Here is a 13,344-nt window from a genome sequence, read left to right as displayed (position 1 = left end):
ACGCTCAATAAATGCTTTCCAAATGGAAATTGGCTGAATTGCAAATGTTTTTAAATTTTGAAATAATCTCCTAGTCCATTCAATTTTGGTATGTTTAATAAATGAGCCATTGGAATACTGATTAAAATCTTGACGTTATTATTTGGCTTCTCGTTCCCCACACTAAGTTCTGAGGAGAGTTCTGAAACATTAACAAATACTTAAGGGAAAAATAAGTTTCTTAGTCATATAAGTTTGAAATATACTGACGAAATAAGTCAATTGGACTTTTTAAAGTACATACTTTCTCAACTTGCAGATAGATTCCTCAGATGCAGTTTTGTCTTCAGTATCTCCCCATCTGTGTGGGTTTGGGGTGCCCCTCTTCCTTCTCACCACTGTTTTGCATTCATGTACAGAATACTCTCTCCTGGATGATCCACTGTTTTCAGGGCCGCTGCTTTCTCTGTGTTGTGAGCTCTCATCTAAGCTCTCAGCTACACGGCAGAGGAACACTTGATCCTTCCCTTCACCACCTCTCCATCCTCACCAGGTTATATTCCTCCTAATGGCTGGAAAACCCCCTTTCCCACAATTACTTCCTCTTAGTCTCCAAAGTGCTAAAATCTCCTTCACTTATGCAAATCTTTCCTCAGCCATAGAGGCTCCTGGTTGGTGCAAACCAATTCATAGCTGACCCTCCATTTGGTTTCTGAGGCTATAACTTGCATAGGAGATTGCCGTAATTCTCCCTTGGAGTTGCGGCTAGATTCAAACCCTCGTAGAAGTGTGGGCTTTGTGTTAGCAGTGCAGCTCCCTAGGGACGATCCAATCAGAGCTCCTCAACCTAAGGTTGGTAATTTGAACCCACTTAGTGATGCCACTGAAAAGTATGGTGACTGGCTTTCATAAACATTTCAGTCAAAATAACCTATGGAGTAGTTCTCCCCCTGGGTTTTCCATGAGTCAAAATCAACTCAATGGCAGTGGATTTGGTTCTTTGTGTTTGGGGGTTTCTTGGACATAGGCAGCAAAGTGACAGATGGAGAAAAGATTGAAACTGTCAATTACTTCATCTTACTTGGATCCACTATCAATACACATGATGCCAGCAGTCACGAGGAGACATATTGTACTAGGAAAATCTGCAGTCAGGGCGCTCTTCAAATTATTGAGGAGAAATGCTGTTAGTTTAAGGACTAAGATGTGCCTGATTCAGGTCATGATCTTTTCAACCACTTGCTATGCATCTGAGAGCTGGACAATGACTAAAGATGACAGAAGTAGAATTGATGCCTTTGAGCTGTGGTGTTGGAGAATAGTACTGAATAGCGCTTGGACTGCCAAAAGAACAAACATGTCTTGGAGAAGGTGGATCCAGAGTTCTTCTTGGAGGCAAAGGTGATAAAACTTCATCTTACATACTTCAGGCATGTTGCTTGCAGAGGTTATTACTTGCAGAGGGACGTCATACTTGAAAAGGTGGAGGGGCAGTGAAAGAGAGGAAGATCCTTAACCAAGTGGACTCACACAGTGTCTGCTGTGATGGTCTTGAGTTTATCAGAGATTGTGAGAATGGCATGGGATAAGACAGGGTCCAGATCTGTTGTTCATAAGCTCACTATGAGTCGTACTCAACTTGATGACACCTAACAACAACAACAATCTTTAAGGTAGCAATTGCCACATTTTTCTTCCCTGGAAGAGCTGGTGGGTCCAAACTGCCGACCTTCCAGTTAGCATCTGAATGCTTAACCACTGAGTTACCAAGACTCCTTAGAAAATAGAAAGGCCCTCCCTATGTCTTTTTTTAAAAATTAGCGTCTTTTTAATGTGATAATAGAAACATAAATTCATCTAACATCCACATAAGAATGGGCTTCTTCTAATGACAAATTCAAGTTTTCTGGCTTCTTTACACAATAAAAAATAAAGAAACAAAGCAACTATGAGACACCATCTCACCCCAGTAAGAACAGAAAAATTCAACAGAACAGCAAACATCAAATACTGGTGAGGTTATGGAGAAACTGGAACCCTTAATCACCGTTGGTGGGAGTGTAAAATGGTGTAACCACTATGGAAGGCAGTACGGCGCTTTCTCAAAAAGTTGCAAATAGAAATACCATTTAACCCAGCAATTCCACTACTGAGAATGTACCCTAAAGAAACCAGAACTGCCACCCAAGCAGATATATGCAAACCCATGTTTATTGCAGCTTTGTTTGCAATAGCAAAGAGCTGGAAACAAAAAGTGCCCGTCAACAAACAAATGGACAGAAAAGCTCTGGTATATTCACCTTATGGAATACTATGCAGCACTGAAAACAAGGAACTCATGAAATATTATGCAAAATGGATGACCCTGGAGGAAATTATGCCGAGTGAAATATCTCAGTCACAAAAGGACAAATATCACATAGGGTGGTAAAATAGGACTGACATCAGGGTTGAGGGAAGGCAGAAAAAGAGGGGAGGAATGATGTATACTGCATTGAAACAGATGAAGGAGAGAACTGTTTAAAAGGGATATGTTGTTGTTGTTACTGTTGTGTGCCATCAAGTCACTTGCGACTCATAGCCCTAAGTGCCGTTCTATCCTGTGTCAACCTCATAATCTCAAACACACTCATTCCCACCACTCCACTCACAGAATAGATCCATCTCATCGAGGGTCTTCCTCTTCTGCGATGTCCCTCTACTCTGTCAAACAAGATGTCCCTCTCCAAGGACCAGTCCCTCCTTGCAACATGCCCAAAGTATGTCAGACGAAGCTACAAAATCCTTGACTCCAAGGAGCATTCTGGCTTCACCCTCTCCAGGACAAACCCCAGACCACAAGTTTTCAAAAAGGAAAAAAAAAAAACAAAACACACCACCACCACCACACTGAGATGAAGGGATATATGAGTGGGTATTCCTGTCATAACAAAAGTCCAGAGTGTAGTCTGCATAGTGGAGTGGACTTAGGGGGAGGGATTGCATAATAATAAAAGAGTTTTTATTTTTCTTTTCAAGGAGAAGAATTAATTGGGGGGGGTGAGGAGTTGGGCAGGGAGAAAATTGCAACAATGAATGACTGGAAACCCTAAGTCTCTGTAAACGTTCATTTAAACTAGTAAAAAAAATTAAAAAAGCTCTCATGAAAAAATAAAGAAAAACATATTTTAAATTTAAAGGTATAAGTTACTAAGTATCCTGATATTCCATCACTTACACTACTACTTTCTGTTTTCTTAATGTGTAACACTTTCCCCCAGAATAGACATGATACAATTGACATGTTTCAAATTACAGATGCAGCCTTGGACGTGTTCACCAGTCTATGCCAGGAAGTTTGGAAGAGAGCTGCCTGGCTGACAAAACAACCGGAAGAGATCCATATTTGTTTCCATTTCCAAGAAAAATGACAGAACAGAATGTAGAATTATCAAGCAATATCATTATTGTTAGATGCAATCAAAATACTGCTAAACATCATTCAAAAACAGCTAGAACAGTACATAGAGAACAGCCAAACATTCAAGATGGATTCAGAAGAGGTGGTAGCATCAAGGATATAATTGATTATTATAGATGGATCCTAGCTGAAAGCAGAAAATACCAGAAGAATGTGTATTTATGTTGTTACTGCCTTTGCAAAGGTATTTGCCTGTCTGGATCATAATAAATTAGGAGTAACATTGAGAAGAAAACGAATTCCAGAACATTTAATTGTACTCACATGAAACCTATTCCGAAACCAAAAAGCTGTTGGGTGAGCAGAGCAAGGGAATACATGTTGTTATGTGCTGTCGAGTTGCCTAGACTCATAGCGACCCTATGTACAACAGCCCTAAACCCTGCTCTATCCTGTGCCAATATTATTGTCTCTGACACACCTACCCCCATTACCCAGTCACTAAATCAATCCATTTCACCAGGAGTCTTTCTCTCTTGCACTATCCCTCCACCCTTCCAAGCATGACGTACCTCTCCAAGGACTGGTCCCTACATGGTTTGAAATTCTGAAAGGCATGCAGCAGGGTCATATAATTTCTCTATACTTTTTCAATCTGTTTGGACATGTAGTGAGGAGAGACCGGTCCTTAGAGAGGGACATCATGCTTGGGAGGGTGGAGGGACGGCGCAGGAGAGGAAGGCCCTCTATGAGGTGGATTGATTCAGTGACTGGGATAATTGGGATAGGAGTGTCAGAGACAGTGTGATTGGCACAGGACAGAGCAGAGTTTAGGGCTGTTGTACATAGGGTCGCTATGAGTCGCAGGCGACTCGATGGCACATAACAACAACAACAACAACATGCTGAGTAAAGAAACTGTACTCTATGAAGGGAGCTCTGGACTCTCTGAAGAAGAATATGGCCTCAGGATTGGGGAAAGACTCATCAGTAACTTGCATTATTCAGGGAACTCTGGTGGTCTACTGGTAAGAAGCTGTGATGCAATCCCAAGGGCACACAGTTCAATTCCATCAGCTGCTCCAAGGAGAAAGATGGACAGTCTCTTCCTGTGTGATTAACTGCCTTCGAAAACCTACTGGAGGGTCAGCTATGGGTTGTTTCTGTCTCGACAGTACATGACAATAACAACATATAGATAATACAACCTTGCTTGCTGAAAGTGAGTAGGACTTGAAACATTTGCTGCAGAAGATCATACACTGTAGCCTTCAATATGAATTACATCTCAAAGTCATGAGAACAAAAATGCTCACAACTGGGCCAAAAAGGGATATCATGATAGATGGAGAAAAGATCGAAACTGTCAATGACTTCATCTTACTTAGATCTACACTCAATGCACATGGTACCAGCAGTCAGGAGATATCAGGAGACGTATTGTGCCAGGAAAGTCCTCCTCCATATTTCTTATTTAACTACATAAAATCTACATTTTCATTTGTAGTAGAAATATCAGACATAAAAACACAAGTTTTCAAAAAGGAAAAAGAAAACAACATCCCACTGAGATGAAGATTAAACTATAGATCTATAGATACAAATTATTTGTAACATACAAAGCCCTCAGCTAGTCAAGCAATGTTGTAAAGATAAAGGAGGGAGAACATTTACAAATCGACTTTTTGAGGAAACAATGCACAAAATAGATTAGTCCTCTGCATGAAGATAGGTAATGATAGACATGCAGGTAGAAGCATATTCTGCTTCAAACAAGTTTATTGTTTATCTCTGATTGAAAGTGTTAAGGTTCAAATTGTGCCCTCCCCATCCCCCAAGAAATGTTGACTCCTAATCCTTGGTACTTGTGAATGTGCTCTTTTTTGGAAACAGAGTCTTTAAATATATTATCCATTGGATTAACATGAGCAAAGGGACAGCAAAAGTAGATGCTGGGGAGAGTTGGAGTTTATATGTTGTTGTTGTTAAGTGCCATCAAGTCGCAGATGACTCATAGCGACCCTGTGAAGGAGAGTCCTCAACGCTTGGGTGTCTTTCATCCTCTCTCCAGGTTCATAGGGTTTGCGGAGGCAAGCTATTACAGAAGTGGATGCCACTCCTCCTTCCAAGCTTGTTTTAATTGGGGAGCTCCACCACACTCTTTGTCTGCATTGGGTAACTAACCATTAACACATTTGACATATCAGTGTCACAGTGTTTAGCCTCATAGCAACCGTAAGTGCCCTGAGCCCTCAAACGTGCCATGCCTCAAGAAGCCAGAGTCTGGATTCAGCTGGCATTAAATCTCCCAAGACTCTAGGTGGGGCGTGACCTTTCAGAGTCTAGATAGACTTTGAAATTTGGAGTCAGTAGGATTTCTCCAATTCCAGTTGTTAGGTGCCATTGAGTTGATTTTGACTCATAACAACCATGTGAACAGCAGATCTGAACTCTGTTCTATCCTGTGTCATCCTCACAATGTCTGACACCCTCAAGCACATTGTCGCAATGACTGTGTTAACTCACTTGGTTGAAAGTCTTCTTCTTCCCTGCCCCTCCACCTTTCTAGGCATGATGCCAGTCTCCAAGGAATACCCTCTCCTAGCAATATGCCCAAGTGTGTGAGACCAAGTTTTATCATATCTGCCTCCAAGGAGCACTCTGACTGCACCTTCTCTGAAACATACTGGTTTACTCTTTGGGCAGTCCATGGGAGAATAAGAGAAAAAAGAGAAAGTGAAAAAATGGCTCCAAGATGTTTTAAAGCACTTTTAAGGGTGGTCTTGCCATCTCTTAAGATGGGGAAAAGGGAAAAAGAGTAAAATTTTTGAAAAAGGAGGGCAAAGGTCAGTACTACGATTTTAGATACAATATTCTTGACATGCCTATTAGACATACAAAGGAGATGGCAAGTAGGTCATGTTTCTGTTATATAGTGTAAAGTACAACTCATTGTGACCCTAATGAACAACAGATTTGAATTCTTTCCTATCCCTGTGCCATCCTCACATTTCCTGACATTTCAGCCCATTACTGTAGTCATTGGGTAAACCCACCTGTTTGAGGGTTTTCCTCTCCTTCGCTGCCCCTCTATCTGTCCAAGCATGATGTCCTTCTTCAAGGAATAGTCTCTCTTAACATGCCCAAAGTTGGCAAGAGAAGCTTAACAATCCTTACCTCCAAAGAATACTCTGGCTTCCCCTTCTCCAGGAAATATCTGTTTGTTCTTTTGGCAGTTCATGGCATATTGAGTACTCTCAACACCACAGTTCAAAGGCATCGATTTTTCTTCTGTAATCCTTATTCATTTTTCAGCCCTTAGATGCATTGCAAGTTATTGAAAAGACCATAGTTTGAATCAGATTCTCCTTATTCCTCAAACTAACATCATTTCTCCTCAGTAATTTGGAAAGGTCACTGACTGCAGACTTTCCCAGTATAGTATGTCTCTGTATTGACAGAGTAAGTTATGTTGTTGTAATGTGGCATCAAATCAACTGTGACTCATAACAACCTTATGAACAATAGCTCTGAACCTTGCCCTATCCTGAGCCAATCTCAATGTCACTGATACAGCTAACTAACCCCATTATGCCCGTTACTCTGTCAGTCTATCTCATCCATGTTCTTCCTCTCTTGTGTTGTCCCTCTACCCTTTTCAAGCATGATATCCTCCAAGGACTGTTCAGTTCCTCCTGGTTACATGCCCAATGTATGTTAAATGGAACTTTAAAATCCTTGCCTTCAAGGAGTAACCTGGTTTAACCCTCTCCAGTACAAACCTGTTATTCTCTTGGCACTTCATGGAATGTTCAAGACTCTTCTCCAGCACCACAACTCAAAGGCTTTGATTCTTTTTCTGTCATCCTTAGTCACTGTCCAGCTCTCTAAGGCATAGGAAGTAGTTGTGAAGAGCATGGCCTGGATTAGGCACACCCAATCCAGTCTCTAGACTGACATCCTTGTTTTTTAGCACTCTGGAGTGTTTCTTGCAGTTGTTCCCAATGCAATTCATCTTTTGATTTCCTGACTGCTGGTGCCAAGAGTGTTGATTGTGGAGCCAAGCAAGCTGAAATTGTTAACGATCTCAATCTCTTCTCCATCTATCATGATGCTGCCAAGGGCCCAGAGGTGAGAATCTTTGTTTTCTTGATGTTAAGCTTCAATTCCTACTGAAGATTACAGTCATAGTAATACATATTTTTAGATATTAAGGTGGAGAATAGGACTATTTGCAGAAGAATGTGGCATCAGATTTGAAGGAAGACTCATAAAATAATCTATATTATACAGATGACACAACCTTGCTTGCAACAAGTGAAGACTTAAAGCACTCGCTGCAGAAGATCAAAGATTTAATTTGGATTCAAGATCAAAGGCTTCAGTGTGGATTAAACCTCAACATCAAGAAAATGAAATTCTCACAATGGACCCGTAGGCAGCATCATGATAAAGAAAAGATTGAAGTTGTCAAAGATATAATTTTACTTGTATCCATAATCAACATCCGTGGAAACAGCAATCAAGAAATCAAAGGAACTATTTTTTTGCTGGACAAATCTGCTGCCATGGATCTTTTTAAAGTGCTATAGAGCAAGGATGTAATTTTAAAAGCTAAGGTGTGTCTGATATAGCTGTCATATTCTAGTTGCTTCCAATGCATACGTTATTGTATATGTTGTCGAGTCGCTTGCGACTCATAGCGACCGTATGTACAACAGCCCTAAACTCTGCTCTGTCCTGTGCCAATCGCACTGTCTCTGACACTCCCATCCTGATTACCCCAGTCTCTGAATCATCCACTTCATAAAGGGCCTTCTCCTCGTGCGCTGTCCCTTCACCCTCCCAAGCATGATGTCCCTCTCCAAGGACTAGTCCCTCCTTACAATATATCCAAAGTATGTTAGATGGGGCCTCAGAATCCTTGCCTCCAGGGAGCTACCCAGTTTAAACCTCTCTAGAATGAATCTGTTTATTTTCCTAGCAGTCCATGGTACCCTCAATACTCTTCTCCAGCACCACAGCTCAAAGGCATCAATTCTCCTTCTATCATCCTTAGTCACTATTCAACTCTGTGATGCATAACAAGTGATAGCAAAGACCATGGCCTGTATCAGACTCACCTTAGTCTCCAGAGAGACACCATTGCTCTTCAATACTTTGGAGAGGTCCCTAACAGCAGACTTTCTCATGACAATACATCTTTTAATTTCCTGGCTACTGGTGCCAAGAGTGTTGACTGTGGAGCCAAGCAAACTGAAGCTGTGAACAATCTCAATCTCTTCACCATCCATCCTGATGCTGCCAATTGGTCCAGTGGTGAGAATCTTTGTCTTCTTGACATTAAGCCTCAATCCATATTGCAGGCTACAGTCCTCGACCCTCTGCAGCAAGTGATCCAGGTCCTCCTCAGCTTCAGCAAGCAGGGTTTTGTCATCTGCATAACGCAGATTGTTGATAGATCTTCCACCAATCCTGACCCCACATTTCTCCTCAGAGAGCCCAGCCTCTGTTCTGCATACAGGTTGAAAAGATATGGAGACAGGACGCATCCCTGGCATACGCTCTTCCCATCTTGAACCATGCAGTGTTTCCTTGCTCTGTTCTGACGACTGCCTCTTGGTCCAAGTATAGGTAGGTTACATAATATCTAAGGAAGATAGAAGAATTGATGCCTTTTGCACATCCAAAAACTTCTCCAACAGGGTAAAAAGGGAAGCCACAGACCGGGAAAAAGTGTTTGGTAATGACATATCAGATAAGGGACTTATATCCAGAATTTATAAAATACTTGAGCACCACAACAAGATAAAGGTAAATACTACAATAGAAAAATGGGCACAGGATATGAACAGACACTTCACTGAAGAAGACATTCAGATGGCTATCAAGCACATGAAGAAATGTTCAAAAGCCCTAGCTCTAAGAGAGATGCAAATTAGAACAACTATGAGATATCATCTCACCCTTGTCAGATTAGCAAAATTTAACAAAACAGCAAGCAGCAAATGCTGGCGAGGTTGTGGAGAACCTGGAATCCTTATTCACTGTTGGTGGGAGTGTAAAATGGTGCAACCACTGTGGAAGGTGGTGTGGTGCTTTCTCAAAAAGTTGAAAATAGAGATACCATTTGACCCAGCAATTCCACTACTGGAAATATACCCCAAAGAGACCATAACTGATATCCAAGCAGATATATGCACACCCATGTTTATCACGGCTTTGTTCACAATAACAAGGAGTTGGAAACAACCTAAGTGCCCATCAACAAACGAATGGCTAGAGAAGCTGTGGTATATTCACACGATGGAATACTACACTCCATTGAAAAACAAGGAACTCATGCAATATTATTCAAAATGGGTGACCCTGGAGGACATTATGCTAAATGAAGTATCTCAGTCACAAAGGGACAAATACTGCATGTTGCTACTGCTGTAAGACAGGACTGACATCAGGGTTGGGGGGAGACTGAGAAAGATGGGTTTAATAATGAATGTATACTGCATTGAAACAGATGAGGGAGAAAACTGTTTAAAAGGGATATGTGATTAGGTACTTTTGTCATGACAGGAGTCCAGAGCAAAGGCTGCATGGTGGAGTGGACCTCGGTCGGGGAGGGTTTGTAAAACAATGAAAGAATTTTTCAGGGGAGCTCTGGTGGCCTAGTGGCAAGAAACTGAACTGCAATCCCAGAGGAACACGGTTCGAATCCACCAGACGCTCTGCCGGAGAACGAGGCGCAATATCCTCCTGTACCAGTCAGATCTGATTTGATGGTACACGTACACAAAATTAAAAAAAAAAAAAAAGATTTTTTCTTTTACTTTTCCAAGAGGGGAGTGTACTTGGGGGGGGGGGGGGTTAGAAGGGGAGAAATGTGCAACAATGAATGAATGGAAATCCACAGTCTCTGTAAATTTTTACTGAAATTAATAATATATGAAAAAAAAACCCCAAACAATTGAGGCCTTTGAATTGTGGTGTTGGCCAAAAATATAATATACCTGGATTGCCAAAAAGTACCAATAAACCTTTCTTTGAAGAAGTGTAACAAGGGTGCTCCTAAAGGGCAATAACACTTCTGCATGTTGTCAGGAGGAGCGAGTACTTGGAAGCAGACATCGTGCTGGGAAAGGTGAAGGGTTGGTGAAAAGAAGGAGACCTTGATAAGATGATTGGACACAGTGACTACAATAATGTGCTTGTACATGAGGGAGATCATAATGACAGCACAGGACAGGACAGTGTTCAGACCTATTCTTCATAGGATTGCTGAGTCCTGGTCAACCAGGTTAAGATTGTTTCCATTATGATGATATTACAGCTGAACTCCAGGAGCTCTTTGATATATTTTTCATGGCAACAAACATTCAAGTAACAATAGCAGATTGGGAATAAAATTAGATAGCTATCCAAGCAATTTCAAAGACATTTGATTCAAATTCTCCATCTGCTCTGTGGGAGAAGAATGGGTAATCTCCTGTGTGATTTACTGCCCCTGAAAACCTGCTAGAGGGGTCATTTATGGGTCAGTGAAAATGTGATGGCACACAGCAACAACCCAAGCCAAATGTATATTGCTATTAGGTGCTATCAAATATGATTTGTGGTGATCTTATGAACAATAGACATGAACCCTTGTCCTGTCCTGTACCATCCTCATCATCTCTGACATACTTGAATGCATAGCTGCAGTCACTGTGTCAATCCCTCTCATTAAGGGTCTTTCCCTCCTTTCCAAATGTGGCATCATTTACCAAGGAATAGTTCTTCCTAATAATATGCCCAAAGTATATGGGACAAACTTTTCCCATCCTTGCATCCAGAAAACACTCTAGTTGTACTTTATCTAAGACATATCTATTTGTTCTTTTTTGCAGCCCATGGAATATTCAGTACTCTTCTCTAACAGCACAATTCAAAGACATTAATTCTTCTGTCATCTTTATTCATCATACAGCTCTCAGGTACATAGCAAGTAATTGAAAAGTCCATAACCTAAGTCACGTGTTCCTTAGTCTTTAAAGTGATATCATTTCTCCTTAGTGTTCTGGAGAGGTCCTTAACAGCAGCCCTTCTTAATGCAGCAGGGTTAGTTTGTTTGGGTGGTTTTGGTTTTGTGTTTTTTGTTGTTTGTTTTGTTTTTGTTTTCCTTTCTTGACTGCTAGTACAAAGGATATTATTGTGGGTCCAAACAAGATGAAATTGTTGACAGTTTCTCTCTTTTCTCTGTTTATCATGATGCTGCCTGTTGGCCCAGTGATGAGGATTTTTGTTGATAGTGAGATGTTTATAGTCTTTTATCCTCTTCAGCAAGCATTCTCAGGTCCTCTTCACTTTCAGCAGGTTTTGTCATCTGCTTAATGTAGTTTGTTGATGAATGCTGCATTACTCTTCATAAAGGACAAACCTTTTGATAAAGGCTGTCTGGGGAATGTAAATGAGACTGTTGCTTCTAGAAGGTCTAGCATAATGAACCATGTCTATAAAGAAACAAAGATCAGGTCTCCAACATATGTTCTCTTGAGAGACTCCTTACTGAGCCAGAGGAGAAAAAGAAGACTGAAAGGTCTTGATTTGCTCTTTCTAGGGCACATTAATTGTGCTAAGTAGTAATCATTAACCAGCAAGCTTTTCATATGCTGACTAATTGTTCTAGAAACTTCTCCTCCCCCACCTCCTTGAAACAGAGTAAGGGGGTAGGTTAAACCATTGAATTAGGCATGGATCAAGCGAAGAGAAATAAATACTTTAACATGGAAAACACTTTCAAACATCAAATGCCAACCCACCAAATGCCAAAATTTGTTCTAAATCAGTTGCTTGGTGGTAAGCTTAGCATGAAAAGTATATTTATCAGAAAACAAATGGTTGAAGGAAATTTTTATTTCCAACATTATGATAGATTAGACATCCTGAATAATTCTCCTAATATGAAATTCTGGATAAGACTAGAGTGTTTCCTGTCTTAATGCATAACTGAGCTGGCACAAGAGTAAGAACTTCACAGATTTTCCATTATGAAATAAAAACTAAGTAAGTGCGAAACCTGGCTTTTTCCCTGAGGGTTTTTGCTGAGTATTGGTAACCTTAAACTTCCATTTTGACATCTGTGTGGATGTCAGGAGGCAAAGCCTGTGACCTACCCAAAGAACAGAGTCTCATTCAAAAGCTATGCTTGAATTTGGGATTCCAAATTACTACAGCTCAGTAAACAAACAACAAACTCTTCTATGTAGAAGGGGAAAGCAAGAAAATTTGCTTATTACCCTTCAGAATTTGTAACCACAAACTAAACCTTGTTTGAGAATTTGATTCAAAATCAAATTACCTGGGAGCTTTGACAAAATTTAAGGGAAATCGTTAAAATTAAACTTATTTTAAAATCATTTTAGATTTGCAGAAAATTGACTACCTTTTGCAGAGTCCTTTTATGTCCGGCATCCAGTTTCCTCTATTGTTGAGATTGCTATGGTCCATTTACCCCAACTGGGCTGATATCAATATATAGGTAGGAAGATTGGTTCTTAATTATGTTTATGATTTAACTAGAATTTGTAAATAAGTTGGAATAAATCCACATGATTCTTAGCAAGCCTTAATTTCATCCAAGAAAAGACTTGAGGATTTTTTTTAAATAAAAGCTTCATTTGACAGGCAAGATGAACAGATATGGGTAAGTGAAAAGGACTACACTTATGACCATACATAGGCTGCTGCTGTTTTGTGCTGTAGGTCAGAACCTTCTCATAGCTGACCCTCTAGTGGGTTTTTAGAGGCTCTAAGCTGTCAGATCATGGGTTGGACAATGGAAGATATTTTCTGAAGGGACTTGGCAGATGAGAAGGGTTATCCTGGTGGAGGGTGGAACTGGGAAGTAAGTGGGTCAAGGCACTGGGCTAAGGGTGGGGTCAACACTGTAACTAATGCTTAACTCCACAATAAGGGATTTATCTTTCACT

This window comes from Elephantulus edwardii, unplaced genomic scaffold, assembly GCF_000299155.1.
Source record: "Elephantulus edwardii isolate Elephantulus edwardi_28Jun2011 unplaced genomic scaffold, EleEdw1.0 scaffold00005, whole genome shotgun sequence".
NCBI classification, from domain to species: Eukaryota; Metazoa; Chordata; class Mammalia; order Macroscelidea; family Macroscelididae; genus Elephantulus; species Elephantulus edwardii.
The sequence above is the reverse complement of the archived record's forward strand: the minus strand, read 5'-3'. Positions refer to the sequence as shown.